Source organism: Ambystoma mexicanum, chromosome 6q, assembly GCF_040938575.1.
Source record: "Ambystoma mexicanum isolate Mex_15411 chromosome 6q, UKY_AmexF1_1, whole genome shotgun sequence".
In the NCBI taxonomy this organism is placed as follows: Eukaryota; Metazoa; Chordata; class Amphibia; order Caudata; family Ambystomatidae; genus Ambystoma; species Ambystoma mexicanum.
The window spans coordinates 1,631,302,624-1,631,323,929 of record NC_090937.1 but is presented as its reverse complement, the minus strand read 5'-3'; the positions used below and the strand labels follow the sequence as shown (position 1 = coordinate 1,631,323,929).

General features: G+C 50.1%; 8 non-coding genes across 8 annotated transcripts; all 8 read right to left on the bottom strand.

The window, feature by feature from the left end:
- Window positions 1–800: 800 nt before the first annotated feature.
- On the bottom strand, window positions 801–872 carry TRNAG-UCC (transfer RNA glycine (anticodon UCC)). Its single transcript has one exon. It is a non-coding gene; the product is annotated as a tRNA-Gly (tRNA).
- Window positions 873–4,575: 3,703 nt separating this feature from the next.
- TRNAG-UCC (transfer RNA glycine (anticodon UCC)) lies at window positions 4,576–4,647 on the bottom strand. The gene has a single exon. It is a non-coding gene; the product is annotated as a tRNA-Gly (tRNA).
- Window positions 4,648–5,832: 1,185 nt separating this feature from the next.
- On the bottom strand, window positions 5,833–5,904 carry TRNAG-UCC (transfer RNA glycine (anticodon UCC)). Its single transcript has one exon. It is a non-coding gene; the product is annotated as a tRNA-Gly (tRNA).
- A 3,691-nt stretch (window positions 5,905–9,595) lies between these two features.
- TRNAG-UCC (transfer RNA glycine (anticodon UCC)) lies at window positions 9,596–9,667 on the bottom strand. The gene has a single exon. It is a non-coding gene; the product is annotated as a tRNA-Gly (tRNA).
- A 1,185-nt stretch (window positions 9,668–10,852) lies between these two features.
- Window positions 10,853–10,924, bottom strand: TRNAG-UCC (transfer RNA glycine (anticodon UCC)). The gene has a single exon. It is a non-coding gene; the product is annotated as a tRNA-Gly (tRNA).
- A 6,213-nt stretch (window positions 10,925–17,137) lies between these two features.
- TRNAG-UCC (transfer RNA glycine (anticodon UCC)) lies at window positions 17,138–17,209 on the bottom strand. Its single transcript has one exon. It is a non-coding gene; the product is annotated as a tRNA-Gly (tRNA).
- Window positions 17,210–19,651: 2,442 nt separating this feature from the next.
- Window positions 19,652–19,723, bottom strand: TRNAG-UCC (transfer RNA glycine (anticodon UCC)). The gene has a single exon. It is a non-coding gene; the product is annotated as a tRNA-Gly (tRNA).
- Window positions 19,724–20,908: 1,185 nt separating this feature from the next.
- TRNAG-UCC (transfer RNA glycine (anticodon UCC)) lies at window positions 20,909–20,980 on the bottom strand. Its single transcript has one exon. It is a non-coding gene; the product is annotated as a tRNA-Gly (tRNA).
- Window positions 20,981–21,306: the final 326 nt, after the last annotated feature.

Sequence of the window (21,306 nt, the reverse complement as noted above, 5' to 3'; positions counted from 1 at the left end):
CCGCTGCGCCACTCTGCTGGTTGGAGAACAAGAGCTTTTCTGGGCTTTTACAGCCTACAAACCGACAACCCTAGACCCAGTTTCGAGTGAAGCGGGCAGTAGGCCTTACAAAGCCAAACAACCTGCAACCACGCACTCCCATCCCATGGCCTTTTGCAGACAGGCCTCATTTCTCTAGCTCACACCCTAACTGCCAACACCCCTTCCCCTTCTCTCTCTGTCTCTCTCTCTCTGTCTCTCTCTCTCATTCTCTCTCTCTCGCAAATAGATACTTTACTTCCCAGGTGCAACAAAACAAGCCTTCTCGAGCTGGCAGATATGGGAAGGAAGGAAGGAAGGGCCAGTTTGGAAACTCAACTCAATTACCATAAATCCCCTGCTAAGGGTTATGGGAGGGAGGAATGAAGGAACTTTGCTTCAGGGAAAGGGCTGCTGCTGCTTCAGCATGTGAGGAGCGCAGCCACACGTTTCACCTTCTTCAGTATGTTGGTTTACAGGATGAGAGAGATCCTGAAACCTCACTCTAATAGGCTGAGGTGCTGTGCTCGGTGGCCTGCTGGGACCAAGGCCCGTCAGGGCAAGGCGAATAGGCCTTTGTCAGGCCTTCGTCAGGGCTTTGTCGGGGAGGGGCCAGGAGCCCTGCTCGCTTCAATCCCCTCACCGATAGACAGTTGCAGAAACTAGGATGCAAGAACCTTTCCTGGATGGGGTTTTGATTTTCACGAAAAGTGTGTCAGCTTTGCTTTCAGCATGAGTCTGATTTCCAAAAAATGCATTTTGAACAATTTAAAGATTTGATCTGCGTTGGCCGGGAATCGAACCCGGGTCAACTGCTTGGAAGGCAGCTATGCTCACCACTATACCACCAACGCCTGCCTGTCTGGGCTATCTGATGGAGCGGCCTTTAGAAATAAGAATAAGTCATTGGCTGGGAATGAAAAAAGCTTGCGTTTGACGCAGAAGCAGTTCGCATCATGAGGTCTTGCCGGTCAGCCCAACATTTCCCCGGGACCCCTTAAAAAAGGAGCTTGGTTTTAAGTTTGGTTTGATTGAACAGTGCATTTTGTTGGCTGGGCTGGGACCCTCTCCTATTTAGCGCAAGAGTGGAACGAGGCAGCAAGTTCAAGGAATGACATTGCATCCAGGCACTTACAGCTCTTTGTGCCCTAATGCCATGACACAAAAACATAATTTGAAAAAAGTTAGCAGAGGATGGTTTCGATCCATCGACCTCTGGGTTATGGGCCCAGCACCCTTCCGCTGCGCCACTCTGCTGGTTGGAGAACAAAAGCTTTTCTGGGCTTTTACAGCCTACAAACCGACAACCCTAGACCCAGTTTCGAGTGAAGCGGGCAGTAGGCCTTACAAAGCCAAACAACCTGCAACCACGCACTCCCATCCCATGGCCTTTTGCAGACAGGCCTCATTTCTCTAGCTCACACCCTAACTGCCAACACCCCTTCCCCTTCTCTCTCTGTCTCTCTCTCTCTGTCTCTCTCTCTCATTCTCTCTCTCTCGCAAATAGATACTTTACTTCCCAGGTGCAACAAAACAAGCCTTCTCGAGCTGGCAGATATGGGAAGGAAGGAAGGAAGGAAGGGCCAGTTTGGAAACTCAACTCAATTACCATAAATCCCCTGCTAAGGGTTATGGGAGGGAGGAATGAAGGAACTTTGCTTCAGGGAAAGGGCTGCTGCTGCTTCAGCATGTGAGGAGCGCAGCCACACGTTTCACCTTCTTCAGTATGTTGGTTTACAGGATGAGAGAGATCCTGAAACCTCACTCTAATAGGCTGAGGTGCTGTGCTCGGTGGCCTGCTGGGACCAAGGCCCGTCAGGGCAAGGCGAATAGGCCTTTGTCAGGCCTTCGTCAGGGCTTTGTCGGGGAGGGGCCAGGAGCCCTGCTCGCTTCAATCCCCTCACCGATAGACAGTTGCAGAAACTAGGATGCAAGAACCTTTCCTGGATGGGGTTTTGATTTTCACGAAAAGTGTGTCAGCTTTGCTTTCAGCATGAGTCTGATTTCCAAAAAATGCATTTTGAACAATTTAAAGATTTGATCTGCGTTGGCCGGGAATCGAACCCAGGTCAACTGCTTGGAAGGCAGCTATGCTCACCACTATACCACCAACGCCTGCCTGTCTGGGCTATCTGATGGAGCGGCCCTTAGAAATAAGAATAAGTCATTGGCTGGGAATGAAAAAAGCTTGCGTTTGACGCAGAAGCAGTTCGCATCATGAGGTCTTGCCGGTCAGCCCAACATTTCCCCGGGACCCCTTAAAAAAGGAGCTTGGTTTTAAGTTTGGTTTGATTGAACAGTACATTTTGTTGGCTGGGCTGGGACCCTCTCCTATTTAGCGCAAGAGTGGAACGAGGCAGCAAGTTCAAGGAATGACATTGCATCCAGGCACTTACAGCTCTTTGTGCCCTAATGCCATGACACAAAAACATAATTTGAAAAAAGTTAGCAGAGGATGGTTTCGATCCATCGACCTCTGGGTTATGGGCCCAGCACGCTTCCGCTGCGCCACTCTGCTGGTTGGAGAACAAGAGCTTTTCTGGGCTTTTACAGCCTACAAACCGACAACCCTAGACCCAGTTTCGAGTGAAGCGGGCAGTAGGCCTTACAAAGCCAAACAACCTGCAACCACGCACTCCCATCCCATGGCCTTTTGCAGACAGGCCTCATTTCTCTAGCTCACACCCTAACTGCCAACACCCCTTCCCCTTCTCTCTCTGTCTCTCTCTCTCTGTCTCTCTCTCTCATTCTCTCTCTCTCGCAAATAGATACTTTACTTCCCAGGTGCAACAAAACAAGCCTTCTCGAGCTGGCAGATATGGGAAGGAAGGAAGGAAGGGCCAGTTTGGAAACTCAACTCAATTACCATAAATCCCCTGCTAAGGGTTATGGGAGGGAGGAATGAAGGAACTTTGCTTCAGGGAAAGGGCTGCTGCTGCTTCAGCATGTGAGGAGCGCAGCCACACGTTTCACCTTCTTCAGTATGTTGGTTTACAGGATGAGAGAGATCCTGAAACCTCACTCTAATAGGCTGAGGTGCTGTGCTCGGTGGCCTGCTGGGACCAAGGCTCGTCAGGGCAAGGCGAATAGGCCTTTGTCAGGCCTTCGTCAGGGCTTTGTCGGGGAGGGGCCAGGAGCCCTGCTCGCTTCAATCCCCTCACCGATAGACAGTTGCAGAAACTAGGATGCAAGAACCTTTCCTGGATGGGGTTTTGATTTTCACGAAAAGTGTGTCAGCTTTGCTTTCAGCATGAGTCTGATTTCCAAAAAATGCATTTTGAACAATTTAAAGATTTGATCTGCGTTGGCCGGGAATAGAACCCGGGTCAACTGCTTGGAAGGCAGCTATGCTCACCACTATACCACCAACGCCTGCCTGTCTGGGCTATCTGATGGAGCGGCCCTTAGAAATAAGAATAAGTCATTGGCTGGGAATGAAAAAAGCTTGCGTTTGACGCAGAAGCAGTTCGCATCATGAGGTCTTGCCGGTCAGCCCAACATTTCCCCGGGACCCCTTAAAAAAGGAGCTTGGTTTTAAGTTTGGTTTGATTGAACAGTACATTTTGTTGGCTGGGCTGGGACCCTCTCCTATTTAGCGCAAGAGTGGAACGAGGCAGCAAGTTCAAGGAATGACATTGCATCCAGGCACTTACAGCTCTTTGTGCCCTAATGCCATGACACAAAAACATAATTTGAAAAAAGTTAGCAGAGGATGGTTTCGATCCATCGACCTCTGAGTTATGGGCCCAGCACGCTTCCGCTGCGCCACTCTGCTGGTTGGAGAACAAGAGCTTTTCTGGGCTTTTACAGCCTACAAACCGACAACCCTAGACCCAGTTTCGAGTGAAGCGGGCAGTAGGCCTTACAAAGCCAAACAACCTGCAACCACGCACTCCCATCCCATGGCCTTTTGCAGACAGGCCTCATTTCTCTAGCTCACACCCTAACTGCCAACACCCCTTCCCCTTCTCTCTCTGTCTCTCTCTCTCTGTCTCTCTCTCTCATTCTCTCTCTCTCGCAAATAGATACTTTACTTCCCAGGTGCAACAAAACAAGCCTTCTCGAGCTGGCAGATATGGGAAGGAAGGAAGGAAGGGCCAGTTTGGAAACTCAACTCAATTACCATAAATCCCCTGCTAAGGGTTATGGGAGGGAGGAATGAAGGAACTTTGCTTCAGGGAAAGGGCTGCTGCTGCTTCAGCATGTGAGGAGCGCAGCCACACGTTTCACCTTCTTCAGTATGTTGGTTTACAGGATGAGAGAGATCCTGAAACCTCACTCTAATAGGCTGAGGTGCTGTGCTCGGTGGCCTGCTGGGACCAAGGCCCGTCAGGGCAAGGCGAATAGGCCTTTGTCAGGCCTTCGTCAGGGCTTTGTCGGGGAGGGGCCAGGAGCCCTGCTCGCTTCAATCCCCTCACCGATAGACAGTTGCAGAAACTAGGATGCAAGAACCTTTCCTGGATGGGGTTTTGATTTTCACGAAAAGTGTGTCAGCTTTGCTTTCAGCATGAGTCTGATTTCCAAAAAATGCATTTTGAACAATTTAAAGATTTGATCTGCGTTGGCCGGGAATCGAACCCGGGTCAACTGCTTGGAAGGCAGCTATGCTCACCACTATACCACCAACGCCTGCCTGTCTGGGCTATCTGATGGAGCGCCCCTTAGAAATAAGAATAAGTCATTGGCTGGGAATGAAAAAAGCTTGCGTTTGACGCAGAAGCAGTTCGCATCATGAGGTCTTGCCGGTCAGCCCAACATTTCCCCGGGACCCCTTAAAAAAGGAGCTTGGTTTTAAGTTTGGTTTGATTGAACAGTGCATTTTGTTGGCTGGGCTGGGACCCTCTCCTATTTAGCGCAAGAGTGGAACGAGGCAGCAAGTTCAAGGAATGACATTGCATCCAGGCACTTACAGCTCTTTGTGCCCTAATGCCATGACACAAAAACATAATTTGAAAAAAGTTAGCAGAGGATGGTTTCGATCCATCGACCTCTGGGTTATGGGCCCAGCACGCTTCCGCTGCGCCACTCTGCTGGTTGGAGAACAAGAGCTTTTCTGGGCTTTTACAGCCTACAAACCGACAACCATAGACCCAGTTTCGAGTGAAGCGGGCAGTAGGCCTTACAAAGCCAAACAACCTGCAACCACGCACTCCCATCCCATGGCCTTTTGCAGACAGGCCTCATTTCTCTAGCTCACACCCTAACTGCCAACACCCCTTCCCCTTCTCTCTCTGTCTCTCTCTCTCTGTCTCTCTCTCTCATTCTCTCTCTCTCGCAAATAGATACTTTACTTCCCAGGTGCAACAAAACAAGCCTTCTCGAGCTGGCAGATATGGGAAGGAAGGAAGGAAGGGCCAGTTTGGAAACTCAACTCAATTACCATAAATCCCCTGCTAAGGGTTATGGGAGGGAGGAATGAAGGAACTTTGCTTCAGGGAAAGGGCTGCTGCTGCTTCAGCATGTGAGGAGCGCAGCCACACGTTTCACCTTCTTCAGTATGTTGGTTTACAGGATGAGAGAGATCCTGAAACCTCACTCTAATAGGCTGAGGTGCTGTGCTCGGTGGCCTGCTGGGACCAAGGCCCGTCAGGGCAAGGCGAATAGGCCTTTGTCAGGCCTTCGTCAGGGCTTTGTCGGGGAGGGGCCAGGAGCCCTGCTCGCTTCAATCCCCTCACCGATAGACAGTTGCAGAAACTAGGATGCAAGAACCTTTCCTGGATGGGGTTTTGATTTTCACGAAAAGTGTGTCAGCTTTGCTTTCAGCATGAGTCTGATTTCCAAAAAATGCATTTTGAACAATTTAAAGATTTGATCTGCGTTGGCCGGGAATCGAACCCGGGTCAACTGCTTGGAAGGCAGCTATGCTCACCACTATACCACCAACGCCTGCCTGTCTGGGCTATCTGATGGAGCGGCCTTTAGAAATAAGAATAAGTCATTGGCTGGGAATGAAAAAAGCTTGCGTTTGACGCAGAAGCAGTTCGCATCATGAGGTCTTGCCGGTCAGCCCAACATTTCCCCGGGACCCCTTAAAAAAGGAGCTTGGTTTTAAGTTTGGTTTGATTGAACAGTGCATTTTGTTGGCTGGGCTGGGACCCTCTCCTATTTAGCGCAAGAGTGGAACGAGGCAGCAAGTTCAAGGAATGACATTGCATCCAGGCACTTACAGCTCTTTGTGCCCTAATGCCATGACACAAAAACATAATTTGAAAAAAGTTAGCAGAGGATGGTTTCGATCCATCGACCTCTGGGTTATGGGCCCAGCACCCTTCCGCTGCGCCACTCTGCTGGTTGGAGAACAAAAGCTTTTCTGGGCTTTTACAGCCTACAAACCGACAACCCTAGACCCAGTTTCGAGTGAAGCGGGCAGTAGGCCTTACAAAGCCAAACAACCTGCAACCACGCACTCCCATCCCATGGCCTTTTGCAGACAGGCCTCATTTCTCTAGCTCACACCCTAACTGCCAACACCCCTTCCCCTTCTCTCTCTGTCTCTCTCTCTCTGTCTCTCTCTCTCATTCTCTCTCTCTCGCAAATAGATACTTTACTTCCCAGGTGCAACAAAACAAGCCTTCTCGAGCTGGCAGATATGGGAAGGAAGGAAGGAAGGGCCAGTTTGGAAACTCAACTCAATTACCATAAATCCCCTGCTAAGGGTTATGGGAGGGAGGAATGAAGGAACTTTGCTTCAGGGAAAGGGCTGCTGCTGCTTCAGCATGTGAGGAGCGCAGCCACACGTTTCACCTTCTTCAGTATGTTGGTTTACAGGATGAGAGAGATCCTGAAACCTCACTCTAATAGGCTGAGGTGCTGTGCTCGGTGGCCTGCTGGGACCAAGGCCCGTCAGGGCAAGGCGAATAGGCCTTTGTCAGGCCTTCGTCAGGGCTTTGTCGGGGAGGGGCCAGGAGCCCTGCTCGCTTCAATCCCCTCACCGATAGACAGTTGCAGAAACTAGGATGCAAGAACCTTTCCTGGATGGGGTTTTGATTTTCACGAAAAGTGTGTCAGCTTTGCTTTCAGCATGAGTCTGATTTCCAAAAAATGCATTTTGAACAATTTAAAGATTTGATCTGCGTTGGCCGGGAATCGAACCCAGGTCAACTGCTTGGAAGGCAGCTATGCTCACCACTATACCACCAACGCCTGCCTGTCTGGGCTATCTGATGGAGCGGCCCTTAGAAATAAGAATAAGTCATTGGCTGGGAATGAAAAAAGCTTGCGTTTGACGCAGAAGCAGTTCGCATCATGAGGTCTTGCCGGTCAGCCCAACATTTCCCCGGGACCCCTTAAAAAAGGAGCTTGGTTTTAAGTTTGGTTTGATTGAACAGTACATTTTGTTGGCTGGGCTGGGACCCTCTCCTATTTAGCGCAAGAGTGGAACGAGGCAGCAAGTTCAAGGAATGACATTGCATCCAGGCACTTACAGCTCTTTGTGCCCTAATGCCATGACACAAAAACATAATTTGAAAAAAGTTAGCAGAGGATGGTTTCGATCCATCGACCTCTGGGTTATGGGCCCAGCACGCTTCCGCTGCGCCACTCTGCTGGTTGGAGAACAAGAGCTTTTCTGGGCTTTTACAGCCTACAAACCGACAACCCTAGACCCAGTTTCGAGTGAAGCGGGCAGTAGGCCTTACAAAGCCAAACAACCTGCAACCACGCACTCCCATCCCATGGCCTTTTGCAGACAGGCCTCATTTCTCTAGCTCACACCCTAACTGCCAACACCCCTTCCCCTTCTCTCTCTGTCTCTCTCTCTCTGTCTCTCTCTCTCATTCTCTCTCTCTCGCAAATAGATACTTTACTTCCCAGGTGCAACAAAACAAGCCTTCTCGAGCTGGCAGATATGGGAAGGAAGGAAGGAAGGGCCAGTTTGGAAACTCAACTCAATTACCATAAATCCCCTGCTAAGGGTTATGGGAGGGAGGAATGAAGGAACTTTGCTTCAGGGAAAGGGCTGCTGCTGCTTCAGCATGTGAGGAGCGCAGCCACACGTTTCACCTTCTTCAGTATGTTGGTTTACAGGATGAGAGAGATCCTGAAACCTCACTCTAATAGGCTGAGGTGCTGTGCTCGGTGGCCTGCTGGGACCAAGGCTCGTCAGGGCAAGGCGAATAGGCCTTTGTCAGGCCTTCGTCAGGGCTTTGTCGGGGAGGGGCCAGGAGCCCTGCTCGCTTCAATCCCCTCACCGATAGACAGTTGCAGAAACTAGGATGCAAGAACCTTTCCTGGATGGGGTTTTGATTTTCACGAAAAGTGTGTCAGCTTTGCTTTCAGCATGAGTCTGATTTCCAAAAAATGCATTTTGAACAATTTAAAGATTTGATCTGCGTTGGCCGGGAATAGAACCCGGGTCAACTGCTTGGAAGGCAGCTATGCTCACCACTATACCACCAACGCCTGCCTGTCTGGGCTATCTGATGGAGCGGCCCTTAGAAATAAGAATAAGTCATTGGCTGGGAATGAAAAAAGCTTGCGTTTGACGCAGAAGCAGTTCGCATCATGAGGTCTTGCCGGTCAGCCCAACATTTCCCCGGGACCCCTTAAAAAAGGAGCTTGGTTTTAAGTTTGGTTTGATTGAACAGTACATTTTGTTGGCTGGGCTGGGACCCTCTCCTATTTAGCGCAAGAGTGGAACGAGGCAGCAAGTTCAAGGAATGACATTGCATCCAGGCACTTACAGCTCTTTGTGCCCTAATGCCATGACACAAAAACATAATTTGAAAAAAGTTAGCAGAGGATGGTTTCGATCCATCGACCTCTGGGTTATGGGCCCAGCACGCTTCCGCTGCGCCACTCTGCTGGTTGGAGAACAAGAGCTTTTCTGGGCTTTTACAGCCTACAAACCGACAACCCTAGACCCAGTTTCGAGTGAAGCGGGCAGTAGGCCTTACAAAGCCAAACAACCTGCAACCACGCACTCCCATCCCATGGCCTTTTGCAGACAGGCCTCATTTCTCTAGCTCACACCCTAACTGCCAACACCCCTTCCCCTTCTCTCTCTGTCTCTCTCTCTCTGTCTCTCTCTCTCATTCTCTCTCTCTCGCAAATAGATACTTTACTTCCCAGGTGCAACAAAACAAGCCTTCTCGAGCTGGCAGATATGGGAAGGAAGGAAGGAAGGGCCAGTTTGGAAACTCAACTCAATTACCATAAATCCCCTGCTAAGGGTTATGGGAGGGAGGAATGAAGGAACTTTGCTTCAGGGAAAGGGCTGCTGCTGCTTCAGCATGTGAGGAGCGCAGCCACACGTTTCACCTTCTTCAGTATGTTGGTTTACAGGATGAGAGAGATCCTGAAACCTCACTCTAATAGGCTGAGGTGCTGTGCTCGGTGGCCTGCTGGGACCAAGGCCCGTCAGGGCAAGGCGAATAGGCCTTTGTCAGGCCTTCGTCAGGGCTTTGTCGGGGAGGGGCCAGGAGCCCTGCTCGCTTCAATCCCCTCACCGATAGACAGTTGCAGAAACTAGGATGCAAGAACCTTTCCTGGATGGGGTTTTGATTTTCACGAAAAGTGTGTCAGCTTTGCTTTCAGCATGAGTCTGATTTCCAAAAAATGCATTTTGAACAATTTAATCTGCGTTGGCCGGGAATCGAACCCGGGTCAACTGCTTGGAAGGCAGCTATGCTCACCACTATACCACCAACGCCTGCCTGTCTGGGCTATCTGATGGAGCGCCCCTTAGAAATAAGAATAAGTCATTGGCTGGGAATGAAAAAAGCTTGCGTTTGACGCAGAAGCAGTTCGCATCATGAGGTCTTGCCGGTCAGCCCAACATTTCCCCGGGACCCCTTAAAAAAGGAGCTTGGTTTTAAGTTTGGTTTGATTGAACAGTGCATTTTGTTGGCTGGGCTGGGACCCTCTCCTATTTAGCGCAAGAGTGGAACGAGGCAGCAAGTTCAAGGAATGACATTGCATCCAGGCACTTACAGCTCTTTGTGCCCTAATGCCATGACACAAAAACATAATTTGAAAAAAGTTAGCAGAGGATGGTTTCGATCCATCGACCTCTGGGTTATGGGCCCAGCACGCTTCCGCTGCGCCACTCTGCTGGTTGGAGAACAAGAGCTTTTCTGGGCTTTTACAGCCTACAAACCGACAACCCTAGACCCAGTTTCGAGTGAAGCGGGCAGTAGGCCTTACAAAGCCAAACAACCTGCAACCACGCACTCCCATCCCATGGCCTTTTGCAGACAGGCCTCATTTCTCTAGCTCACACCCTAACTGCCAACACCCCTTCCCCTTCTCTCTCTGTCTCTCTCTCTCTGTCTCTCTCTCTCATTCTCTCTCTCTCGCAAATAGATACTTTACTTCCCAGGTGCAACAAAACAAGCCTTCTCGAGCTGGCAGATATGGGAAGGAAGGAAGGAAGGGCCAGTTTGGAAACTCAACTCAATTACCATAAATCCCCTGCTAAGGGTTATGGGAGGGAGGAATGAAGGAACTTTGCTTCAGGGAAAGGGCTGCTGCTGCTTCAGCATGTGAGGAGCGCAGCCACACGTTTCACCTTCTTCAGTATGTTGGTTTACAGGATGAGAGAGATCCTGAAACCTCACTCTAATAGGCTGAGGTGCTGTGCTCGGTGGCCTGCTGGGACCAAGGCCCGTCAGGGCAAGGCGAATAGGCCTTTGTCAGGCCTTCGTCAGGGCTTTGTCGGGGAGGGGCCAGGAGCCCTGCTCGCTTCAATCCCCTCACCGATAGACAGTTGCAGAAACTAGGATGCAAGAACCTTTCCTGGATGGGGTTTTGATTTTCACGAAAAGTGTGTCAGCTTTGCTTTCAGCATGAGTCTGATTTCCAAAAAATGCATTTTGAACAATTTAAAGATTTGATCTGCGTTGGCCGGGAATCGAACCCGGGTCAACTGCTTGGAAGGCAGCTATGCTCACCACTATACCACCAACGCCTGCCTGTCTGGGCTATCTGATGGAGCGGCCTTTAGAAATAAGAATAAGTCATTGGCTGGGAATGAAAAAAGCTTGCGTTTGACGCAGAAGCAGTTCGCATCATGAGGTCTTGCCGGTCAGCCCAACATTTCCCCGGGACCCCTTAAAAAAGGAGCTTGGTTTTAAGTTTGGTTTGATTGAACAGTGCATTTTGTTGGCTGGGCTGGGACCCTCTCCTATTTAGCGCAAGAGTGGAACGAGGCAGCAAGTTCAAGGAATGACATTGCATCCAGGCACTTACAGCTCTTTGTGCCCTAATGCCATGACACAAAAACATAATTTGAAAAAAGTTAGCAGAGGATGGTTTCGATCCATCGACCTCTGGGTTATGGGCCCAGCACCCTTCCGCTGCGCCACTCTGCTGGTTGGAGAACAAAAGCTTTTCTGGGCTTTTACAGCCTACAAACCGACAACCCTAGACCCATTTTCGAGTGAAGCGGGCAGTAGGCCTTACAAAGCCAAACAACCTGCAACCACGCACTCCCATCCCATGGCCTTTTGCAGACAGGCCTCATTTCTCTAGCTCACACCCTAACTGCCAACACCCCTTCCCCTTCTCTCTCTGTCTCTCTCTCTCTGTCTCTCTCTCTCATTCTCTCTCTCTCGCAAATAGATACTTTACTTCCCAGGTGCAACAAAACAAGCCTTCTCGAGCTGGCAGATATGGGAAGGAAGGAAGGAAGGGCCAGTTTGGAAACTCAACTCAATTACCATAAATCCCCTGCTAAGGGTTATGGGAGGGAGGAATGAAGGAACTTTGCTTCAGGGAAAGGGCTGCTGCTGCTTCAGCATGTGAGGAGCGCAGCCACACGTTTCACCTTCTTCAGTATGTTGGTTTACAGGATGAGAGAGATCCTGAAACCTCACTCTAATAGGCTGAGGTGCTGTGCTCGGTGGCCTGCTGGGACCAAGGCCCGTCAGGGCAAGGCGAATAGGCCTTTGTCAGGCCTTCGTCAGGGCTTTGTCGGGGAGGGGCCAGGAGCCCTGCTCGCTTCAATCCCCTCACCGATAGACAGTTGCAGAAACTAGGATGCAAGAACCTTTCCTGGATGGGGTTTTGATTTTCACGAAAAGTGTGTCAGCTTTGCTTTCAGCATGAGTCTGATTTCCAAAAAATGCATTTTGAACAATTTAAAGATTTGATCTGCGTTGGCCGGGAATCGAACCCAGGTCAACTGCTTGGAAGGCAGCTATGCTCACCACTATACCACCAACGCCTGCCTGTCTGGGCTATCTGATGGAGCGGCCCTTAGAAATAAGAATAAGTCATTGGCTGGGAATGAAAAAAGCTTGCGTTTGACGCAGAAGCAGTTCGCATCATGAGGTCTTGCCGGTCAGCCCAACATTTCCCCGGGACCCCTTAAAAAAGGAGCTTGGTTTTAAGTTTGGTTTGATTGAACAGTACATTTTGTTGGCTGGGCTGGGACCCTCTCCTATTTAGCGCAAGAGTGGAACGAGGCAGCAAGTTCAAGGAATGACATTGCATCCAGGCACTTACAGCTCTTTGTGCCCTAATGCCATGACACAAAAACATAATTTGAAAAAAGTTAGCAGAGGATGGTTTCGATCCATCGACCTCTGGGTTATGGGCCCAGCACGCTTCCGCTGCGCCACTCTGCTGGTTGGAGAACAAGAGCTTTTCTGGGCTTTTACAGCCTACAAACCGACAACCCTAGACCCAGTTTCGAGTGAAGCGGACAGTAGGCCTTACAAAGCCAAACAACCTGCAACCACGCACTCCCATCCCATGGCCTTTTGCAGACAGGCCTCATTTCTCTAGCTCACACCCTAACTGCCAACACCCCTTCCCCTTCTCTCTCTGTCTCTCTCTCTCTGTCTCTCTCTCTCATTCTCTCTCTCTCGCAAATAGATACTTTACTTCCCAGGTGCAACAAAACAAGCCTTCTCGAGCTGGCAGATATGGGAAGGAAGGAAGGAAGGGCCAGTTTGGAAACTCAACTCAATTACCATAAATCCCCTGCTAAGGGTTATGGGAGGGAGGAATGAAGGAACTTTGCTTCAGGGAAAGGGCTGCTGCTGCTTCAGCATGTGAGGAGCGCAGCCACACGTTTCACCTTCTTCAGTATGTTGGTTTACAGGATGAGAGAGATCCTGAAACCTCACTCTAATAGGCTGAGGTGCTGTGCTCGGTGGCCTGCTGGGACCAAGGCTCGTCAGGGCAAGGCGAATAGGCCTTTGTCAGGCCTTCGTCAGGGCTTTGTCGGGGAGGGGCCAGGAGCCCTGCTCGCTTCAATCCCCTCACCGATAGACAGTTGCAGAAACTAGGATGCAAGAACCTTTCCTGGATGGGGTTTTGATTTTCACGAAAAGTGTGTCAGCTTTGCTTTCAGCATGAGTCTGATTTCCAAAAAATGCATTTTGAACAATTTAAAGATTTGATCTGCGTTGGCCGGGAATAGAACCCGGGTCAACTGCTTGGAAGGCAGCTATGCTCACCACTATACCACCAACGCCTGCCTGTCTGGGCTATCTGATGGAGCGGCCCTTAGAAATAAGAATAAGTCATTGGCTGGGAATGAAAAAAGCTTGCGTTTGACGCAGAAGCAGTTCGCATCATGAGGTCTTGCCGGTCAGCCCAACATTTCCCCGGGACCCCTTAAAAAAGGAGCTTGGTTTTAAGTTTGGTTTGATTGAACAGTACATTTTGTTGGCTGGGCTGGGACCCTCTCCTATTTAGCGCAAGAGTGGAACGAGGCAGCAAGTTCAAGGAATGACATTGCATCCAGGCACTTACAGCTCTTTGTGCCCTAATGCCATGACACAAAAACATAATTTGAAAAAAGTTAGCAGAGGATGGTTTCGATCCATCGACCTCTGGGTTATGGGCCCAGCACGCTTCCGCTGCGCCACTCTGCTGGTTGGAGAACAAGAGCTTTTCTGGGCTTTTACAGCCTACAAACCGACAACCCTAGACCCAGTTTCGAGTGAAGCGGGCAGTAGGCCTTACAAAGCCAAACAACCTGCAACCACGCACTCCCATCCCATGGCCTTTTGCAGACAGGCCTCATTTCTCTAGCTCACACCCTAACTGCCAACACCCCTTCCCCTTCTCTCTCTGTCTCTCTCTCTCTGTCTCTCTCTCTCATTCTCTCTCTCTCGCAAATAGATACTTTACTTCCCAGGTGCAACAAAACAAGCCTTCTCGAGCTGGCAGATATGGGAAGGAAGGAAGGAAGGGCCAGTTTGGAAACTCAACTCAATTACCATAAATCCCCTGCTAAGGGTTATGGGAGGGAGGAATGAAGGAACTTTGCTTCAGGGAAAGGGCTGCTGCTGCTTCAGCATGTGAGGAGCGCAGCCACACGTTTCACCTTCTTCAGTATGTTGGTTTACAGGATGAGAGAGATCCTGAAACCTCACTCTAATAGGCTGAGGTGCTGTGCTCGGTGGCCTGCTGGGACCAAGGCCCGTCAGGGCAAGGCGAATAGGCCTTTGTCAGGCCTTCGTCAGGGCTTTGTCGGGGAGGGGCCAGGAGCCCTGCTCGCTTCAATCCCCTCACCGATAGACAGTTGCAGAAACTAGGATGCAAGAACCTTTCCTGGATGGGGTTTTGATTTTCACGAAAAGTGTGTCAGCTTTGCTTTCAGCATGAGTCTGATTTCCAAAAAATGCATTTTGAACAATTTAAAGATTTGATCTGCGTTGGCCGGGAATCGAACCCGGGTCAACTGCTTGGAAGGCAGCTATGCTCACCACTATACCACCAACCCCTGCCTGTCTGGGCTATCTGATGGAGCGCCCCTTAGAAATAAGAATAAGTCATTGGCTGGGAATGAAAAAAGCTTGCGTTTGACGCAGAAGCAGTTCGCATCATGAGGTCTTGCCGGTCAGCCCAACATTTCCCCGGGACCCCTTAAAAAAGGAGCTTGGTTTTAAGTTTGGTTTGATTGAACAGTGCATTTTGTTGGCTGGGCTGGGACCCTCTCCTATTTAGCGCAAGAGTGGAACGAGGCAGCAAGTTCAAGGAATGACATTGCATCCAGGCACTTACAGCTCTTTGTGCCCTAATGCCATGACACAAAAACATAATTTGAAAAAAGTTAGCAGAGGATGGTTTCGATCCATCGACCTCTGGGTTATGGGCCCAGCACGCTTCCGCTGCGCCACTCTGCTGGTTGGAGAACAAGAGCTTTTCTGGGCTTTTACAGCCTACAAACCGACAACCCTAGACCCAGTTTCGAGTGAAGCGGGCAGTAGGCCTTACAAAGCCAAACAACCTGCAACCACGCACTCCCATCCCATGGCCTTTTGCAGACAGGCCTCATTTCTCTAGCTCACACCCTAACTGCCAACACCCCTTCCCCTTCTCTCTCTGTCTCTCTCTCTCTGTCTCTCTCTCTCATTCTCTCTCTCTCGCAAATAGATACTTTACTTCCCAGGTGCAACAAAACAAGCCTTCTCGAGCTGGCAGATATGGGAAGGAAGGAAGGAAGGGCCAGTTTGGAAACTCAACTCAATTACCATAAATCCCCTGCTAAGGGTTATGGGAGGGAGGAATGAAGGAACTTTGCTTCAGGGAAAGGGCTGCTGCTGCTTCAGCATGTGAGGAGCGCAGCCACACGTTTCACCTTCTTCAGTATGTTGGTTTACAGGATGAGAGAGATCCTGAAACCTCACTCTAATAGGCTGAGGTGCTGTGCTCGGTGGCCTGCTGGGACCAAGGCTCGTCAGGGCAAGGCGAATAGGCCTTTGTCAGGCCTTCGTCAGGGCTTTGTCGGGGAGGGGCCAGGAGCCCTGCTCGCTTCAATCCCCTCACCGATAGACAGTTGCAGAAACTAGGATGCAAGAACCTTTCCTGGATGGGGTTTTGATTTTCACGAAAAGTGTGTCAGCTTTGCTTTCAGCATGAGTCTGATTTCCAAAAAATGCATTTTGAACAATTTAAAGATTTGATCTGCGTTGGCCGGGAATAGAACCCGGGTCAACTGCTTGGAAGGCAGCTATGCTCACCACTATACCACCAACGCCTGCCTGTCTGGGCTATCTGATGGAGCGGCCCTTAGAAATAAGAATAAGTCATTGGCTGGGAATGAAAAAAGCTTGCGTTTGACGCAGAAGCAGTTCGCATCATGAGGTCTTGCCGGTCAGCCCAACATTTCCCCGGGACCCCTTAAAAAAGGAGCTTGGTTTTAAGTTTGGTTTGATTGAACAGTACATTTTGTTGGCTGGGCTGGGACCCTCTCCTATTTAGCGCAAGAGTGGAACGAGGCAGCAAGTTCAAGGAATGACATTGCATCCAGGCACTTACAGCTCTTTGTGCCCTAATGCCATGACACAAAAACATAATTTGAAAAAAGTTAGCAGAGGATGGTTTCGATCCATCGACCTCTGGGTTATGGGCCCAGCACGCTTCCGCTGCGCCACTCTGCTGGTTGGAGAACAAGAGCTTTTCTGGGCTTTTACAGCCTACAAACCGACAACCCTAGACCCAGTTTCGAGTGAAGCGGGCAGTAGGCCTTACAAAGCCAAACAACCTGCAACCACGCACTCCCATCCCATGGCCTTTTGCAGACAGGCCTCATTTCTCTAGCTCACACCCTAACTGCCAACACCCCTTCCCCTTCTCTCTCTGTCTCTCTCTCTCTGTCTCTCTCTCTCATTCTCTCTCTCTCGCAAATAGATACTTTACTTCCCAGGTGCAACAAAACAAGCCTTCTCGAGCTGGCAGATATGGGAAGGAAGGAAGGAAGGGCCAGTTTGGAAACTCAACTCAATTACCATAAATCCCCTGCTAAGGGTTATGGGAGGGAGGAATGAAGGAACTTTGCTTCAGGGAAAGGGCTGCTGCTGCTTCAGCATGTGAGGAGCGCAGCCACACGTTTCACCTTCTTCAGTATGTTGGTTTACAGGATGAGAGAGATCCTGAAACCTCACTCTAATAGGCTGAGGTGCTGTGCTCGGTGGCCTGCTGGGACCAAGGCCCGTCAGGGCAAGGCGAATAGGCCTTTGTCAGGCCTTCGTCAGGGCTTTGTCGGGGAGGGGCCAGGAGCCCTGCTCGCTTCAATCCCCTCACCGATAGACAGTTGCAGAAACTAGGATGCAAGAACCTTTCCTGGATGGGGTTTTGATTTTCACGAAAAGTGTGTCAGCTTTGCTTTCAGCATGAGTCTGATTTCCAAAAAATGCATTTTGAACAATTTAAAGATTTGATCTGCGTTGGCCGGGAATCGAACCCGGGTCAACTGCTTGGAAGGCAGCTATGCTCACCACTATACCACCAACGCCTGCCTGTCTGGGCTATCTGATGGAGCGCCCCTTAGAAATAAGAATAAGTCATTGGCTGGGAATGAAAAAAGCTTGCGTTTGACGCAGAAGCAGTTCGCATCATGAGGTCTTGCCGGTCAGCCCAACATTTCCCCGGGACCCCTTAAAAAAGGAGCTTGGTTTTAAGTTTGGTTTGATTGAACAGTGCATTTTGTTGGCTGGGCTGGGACCCTCTCCTATTTAGCGCAAGAGTGGAACGAGGCAGCAAGTTCAAGGAATGACATTGCATCCAGGCACTTACAGCTCTTTGTGCCCTAATGCCATGACACAAAAACATAATTTGAAAAAAGTTAGCAGAGGATGGTTTCGATCCATCGACCTCTGGGTTATGGGCCCAGCACGCTTCCGCTGCGCCACTCTGCTGGTTGGAGAACAAGAGCTTTTCTGGGCTTTTACAGCCTACAAACCGACAACCCTAGACCCAGTTTCGAGTGAAGCGGGCAGTAGGCCTTACAAAGCCAAACAACCTGCAACCACGCACTCCCATCCCATGGCCTTTTGCAGACAGGCCTCATTTCTCTAGCTCACACCCTAACTGCCAACACCCCTTCCCCTTCTCTCTCTGTCTCTCTCTCTCTGTCTCTCTCTCTCATTCTCTCTCTCTCGCAAATAGATACTTTACTTCCCAGGTGCAACAAAACAAGCCTTCTCGAGCTGGCAGATATGGGAAGGAAGGAAGGAAGGGCCAGTTTGGAAACTCAACTCAATTACCATAAATCCCCTGCTAAGGGTTATGGGAGGGAGGAATGAAGGAACTTTGCTTCAGGGAAAGGGCTGCTGCTGCTTCAGCATGTGAGGAGCGCAGCCACACGTTTCACCTTCTTCAGTATGTTGGTTTACAGGATGAGAGAGATCCTGAAACCTCACTCTAATAGGCTGAGGTGCTGTGCTCGGTGGCCTGCTGGGACCAAGGCTCGTCAGGGCAAGGCGAATAGGCCTTTGTCAGGCCTTCGTCAGGGCTTTGTCGGGGAGGGGCCAGGAGCCCTGCTCGCTTCAATCCCCTCACCGATAGACAGTTGCAGAAACTAGGATGCAAGAACCTTTCCTGGATGGGGTTTTGATTTTCACGAAAAGTGTGTCAGCTTTGCTTTCAGCATGAGTCTGATTTCCAAAAAATGCATTTTGAACAATTTAAAGATTTGATCTGCGTTGGCCGGGAATAGAACCCGGGTCAACTGCTTGGAAGGCAGCTATGCTCACCACTATACCACCAACGCCTGCCTGTCTGGGCTATCTGATGGAGCGGCCCTTAGAAATAAGAATAAGTCATTGGCTGGGAATGAAAAAAGCTTGCGTTTGACGCAGAAGCAGTTCGCATCATGAGGTCTTGCCGGTCAGCCCAACATTTCCCCGGGACCCCTTAAAAAAGGAGCTTGGTTTTAAGTTTGGTTTGATTGAACAGTACATTTTGTTGGCTGGGCTGGGACCCTCTCCTATTTAGCGCAAGAGTGGAACGAGGCAGCAAGTTCAAGGAATGACATTGCATCCAGGCACTTACAGCTCTTTGTGCCCTAATGCCATGACACAAAAACATAATTTGAAAAAAGTTAGCAGAGGATGGTTTCGATCCATCGACCTCTGGGTTATGGGCCCAGCACGCTTCCGCTGCGCCACTCTGCTGGTTGGAGAACAAGAGCTTTTCTGGGCTTTTACAGCCTACAAACCGACAACCCTAGACCCAGTTTCGAGTGAAGCGGGCAGTAGGCCTTACAAAGCCAAACAACCTGCAACCACGCACTCCCATCCCATGGCCTTTTGCAGACAGGCCTCATTTCTCTAGCTCACACCCTAACTGCCAACACCCCTTCCCCTTCTCTCTCTGTCTCTCTCTCTCTGTCTCTCTCTCTCATTCTCTCTCTCTCGCAAATAGATACTTTACTTCCCAGGTGCAACAAAACAAGCCTTCTCGAGCTGGCAGATATGGGAAGGAAGGAAGGAAGGGCCAGTTTGGAAACTCAACTCAATTACCATAAATCCCCTGCTAAGGGTTATGGGAGGGAGGAATGAAGGAACTTTGCTTCAGGGAAAGGGCTGCTGCTGCTTCAGCATGTGAGGAGCGCAGCCACACGTTTCACCTTCTTCAGTATGTTGGTTTACAGGATGAGAGAGATCCTGAAACCTCACTCTAATAGGCTGAGGTGCTGTGCTCGGTGGCCTGCTGGGACCAAGGCCCGTCAGGGCAAGGCGAATAGGCCTTTGTCAGGCCTTCGTCAGGGCTTTGTCGGGGAGGGGCCAGGAGCCCTGCTCGCTTCAATCCCCTCACCGATAGACAGTTGCAGAAACTAGGATGCAAGAACCTTTCCTGGATGGGGTTTTGATTTTCACGAAAAGTGTGTCAGCTTTGCTTTCAGCATGAGTCTGATTTCCAAAAAATGCATTTTGAACAATTTAAAGATTTGATCTGCGTTGGCCGGGAATCGAACCCGGGTCAACTGCTTGGAAGGCAGCTATGCTCACCACTATACCACCAACGCCTGCCTGTCTGGGCTATCTGATGGAGCGCCCCTTAGAAATAAGAATAAGTCATTGGCTGGGAATGAAAAAAGCTTGCGTTTGACGCAGAAGCAGTTCGCATCATGAGGTCTTGCCGGTCAGCCCAACATTTCCCCGGGACCCCTTAAAAAAGGAGCTTGGTTTTAAGTTTGGTTTGATTGAACAGTGCATTTTGTTGGCTGGGCTGGGACCCTCTCCTATTTAGCGCAAGAGTGGAACGAGGCAGCAAGTTCAAGGAATGACATTGCATCCAGGCACTTACAGCTCTTTGTGCCCTAATGCCATGACACAAAAACATAATTTGAAAAAAGTTAGCAGAGGATGGTTTCGATCCATCGACCTCTGGGTTATGGGCCCAGCACGCTTCCGCTGCGCCACTCTGCTGGTTGGAGAACAAGAGCTTTTCTGGGCTTTTACAGCCTACAAACCGACAACCCTAGACCCAGTTTCGAGTGAAGCGGGCAGTAGGCCTTACAAAGCCAAACAACCTGCAACCACGCACTCCCATCCCATGGCCTTTTGCAGACAGGCCTCATTTCTCTAGCTCACACCCTAACTGCCAACACCCCTTCCCCTTCTCTCTCTGTCTCTCTCTCTCTGTCTCTCTCTCTCATTCTCTCTCTCTCGCAAATAGATACTTTACTTCCCAGGTGCAACAAAACAAGCCTTCTCGAGCTGGCAGATATGGGAAGGAAGGAAGGAAGGGCCAGTTTGGAAACTCAACTCAATTACCATAAATCCCCTGCTAAGGGTTATGGGAGGGAGGAATGAAGGAACTTTGCTTCAGGGAAAGGGCTGCTGCTGCTTCAGCATGTGAGGAGCGCAGCCACACGTTTCACCTTCTTCAGTATGTTGGTTTACAGGATGAGAGAGATCCTGAAACCTCACTCTAATAGGCTGAGGTGCTGTGCTCGGTGGCCTGCTGGGACCAAGGCCCGTCAGGGCAAGGCGAATAGGCCTTTGTCAGGCCTTCGTCAGGGCTTTGTCGGGGAGGGGCCAGGAGCCCTGCTCGCTTCAATCCCCTCACCGATAGACAGTTGCAGAAACTAGGATGCAAGAACCTTTCCTGGATGGGGTTTTGATTTTCACGAAAAGTGTGTCAGCTTTGCTTTCAGCATGAGTCTGATTTCCAAAAAATGCATTTTGAACAATTTAAAGATTTGATCTGCGTTGGCCGGGAATCGAACCCGGGTCAACTGCTTGGAAGGCAGCTATGCTCACCACTATACCACCAACGCCTGCCTGTCTGGGCTATCTGATGGAGCGGCCTTTAGAAATAAGAATAAGTCATTGGCTGGGAATGAAAAAAGCTTGCGTTTGACGCAGAAGCAGTTCGCATCATGAGGTCTTGCCGGTCAGCCCAACATTTCCCCGGGACCCCTTAAAAAAGGAGCTTGGTTTTAAGTTTGGTTTGATTGAACAGTGCATTTTGTTGGCTGGGCTGGGACCCTCTCCTATTTAGCGCAAGAGTGGAACGAGGCAGCAAGTTCAAGGAATGACATTGCATCCAGGCACTTACAGCTCTTTGTGCCCTAATGCCATGACACAAAAACATAATTTGAAA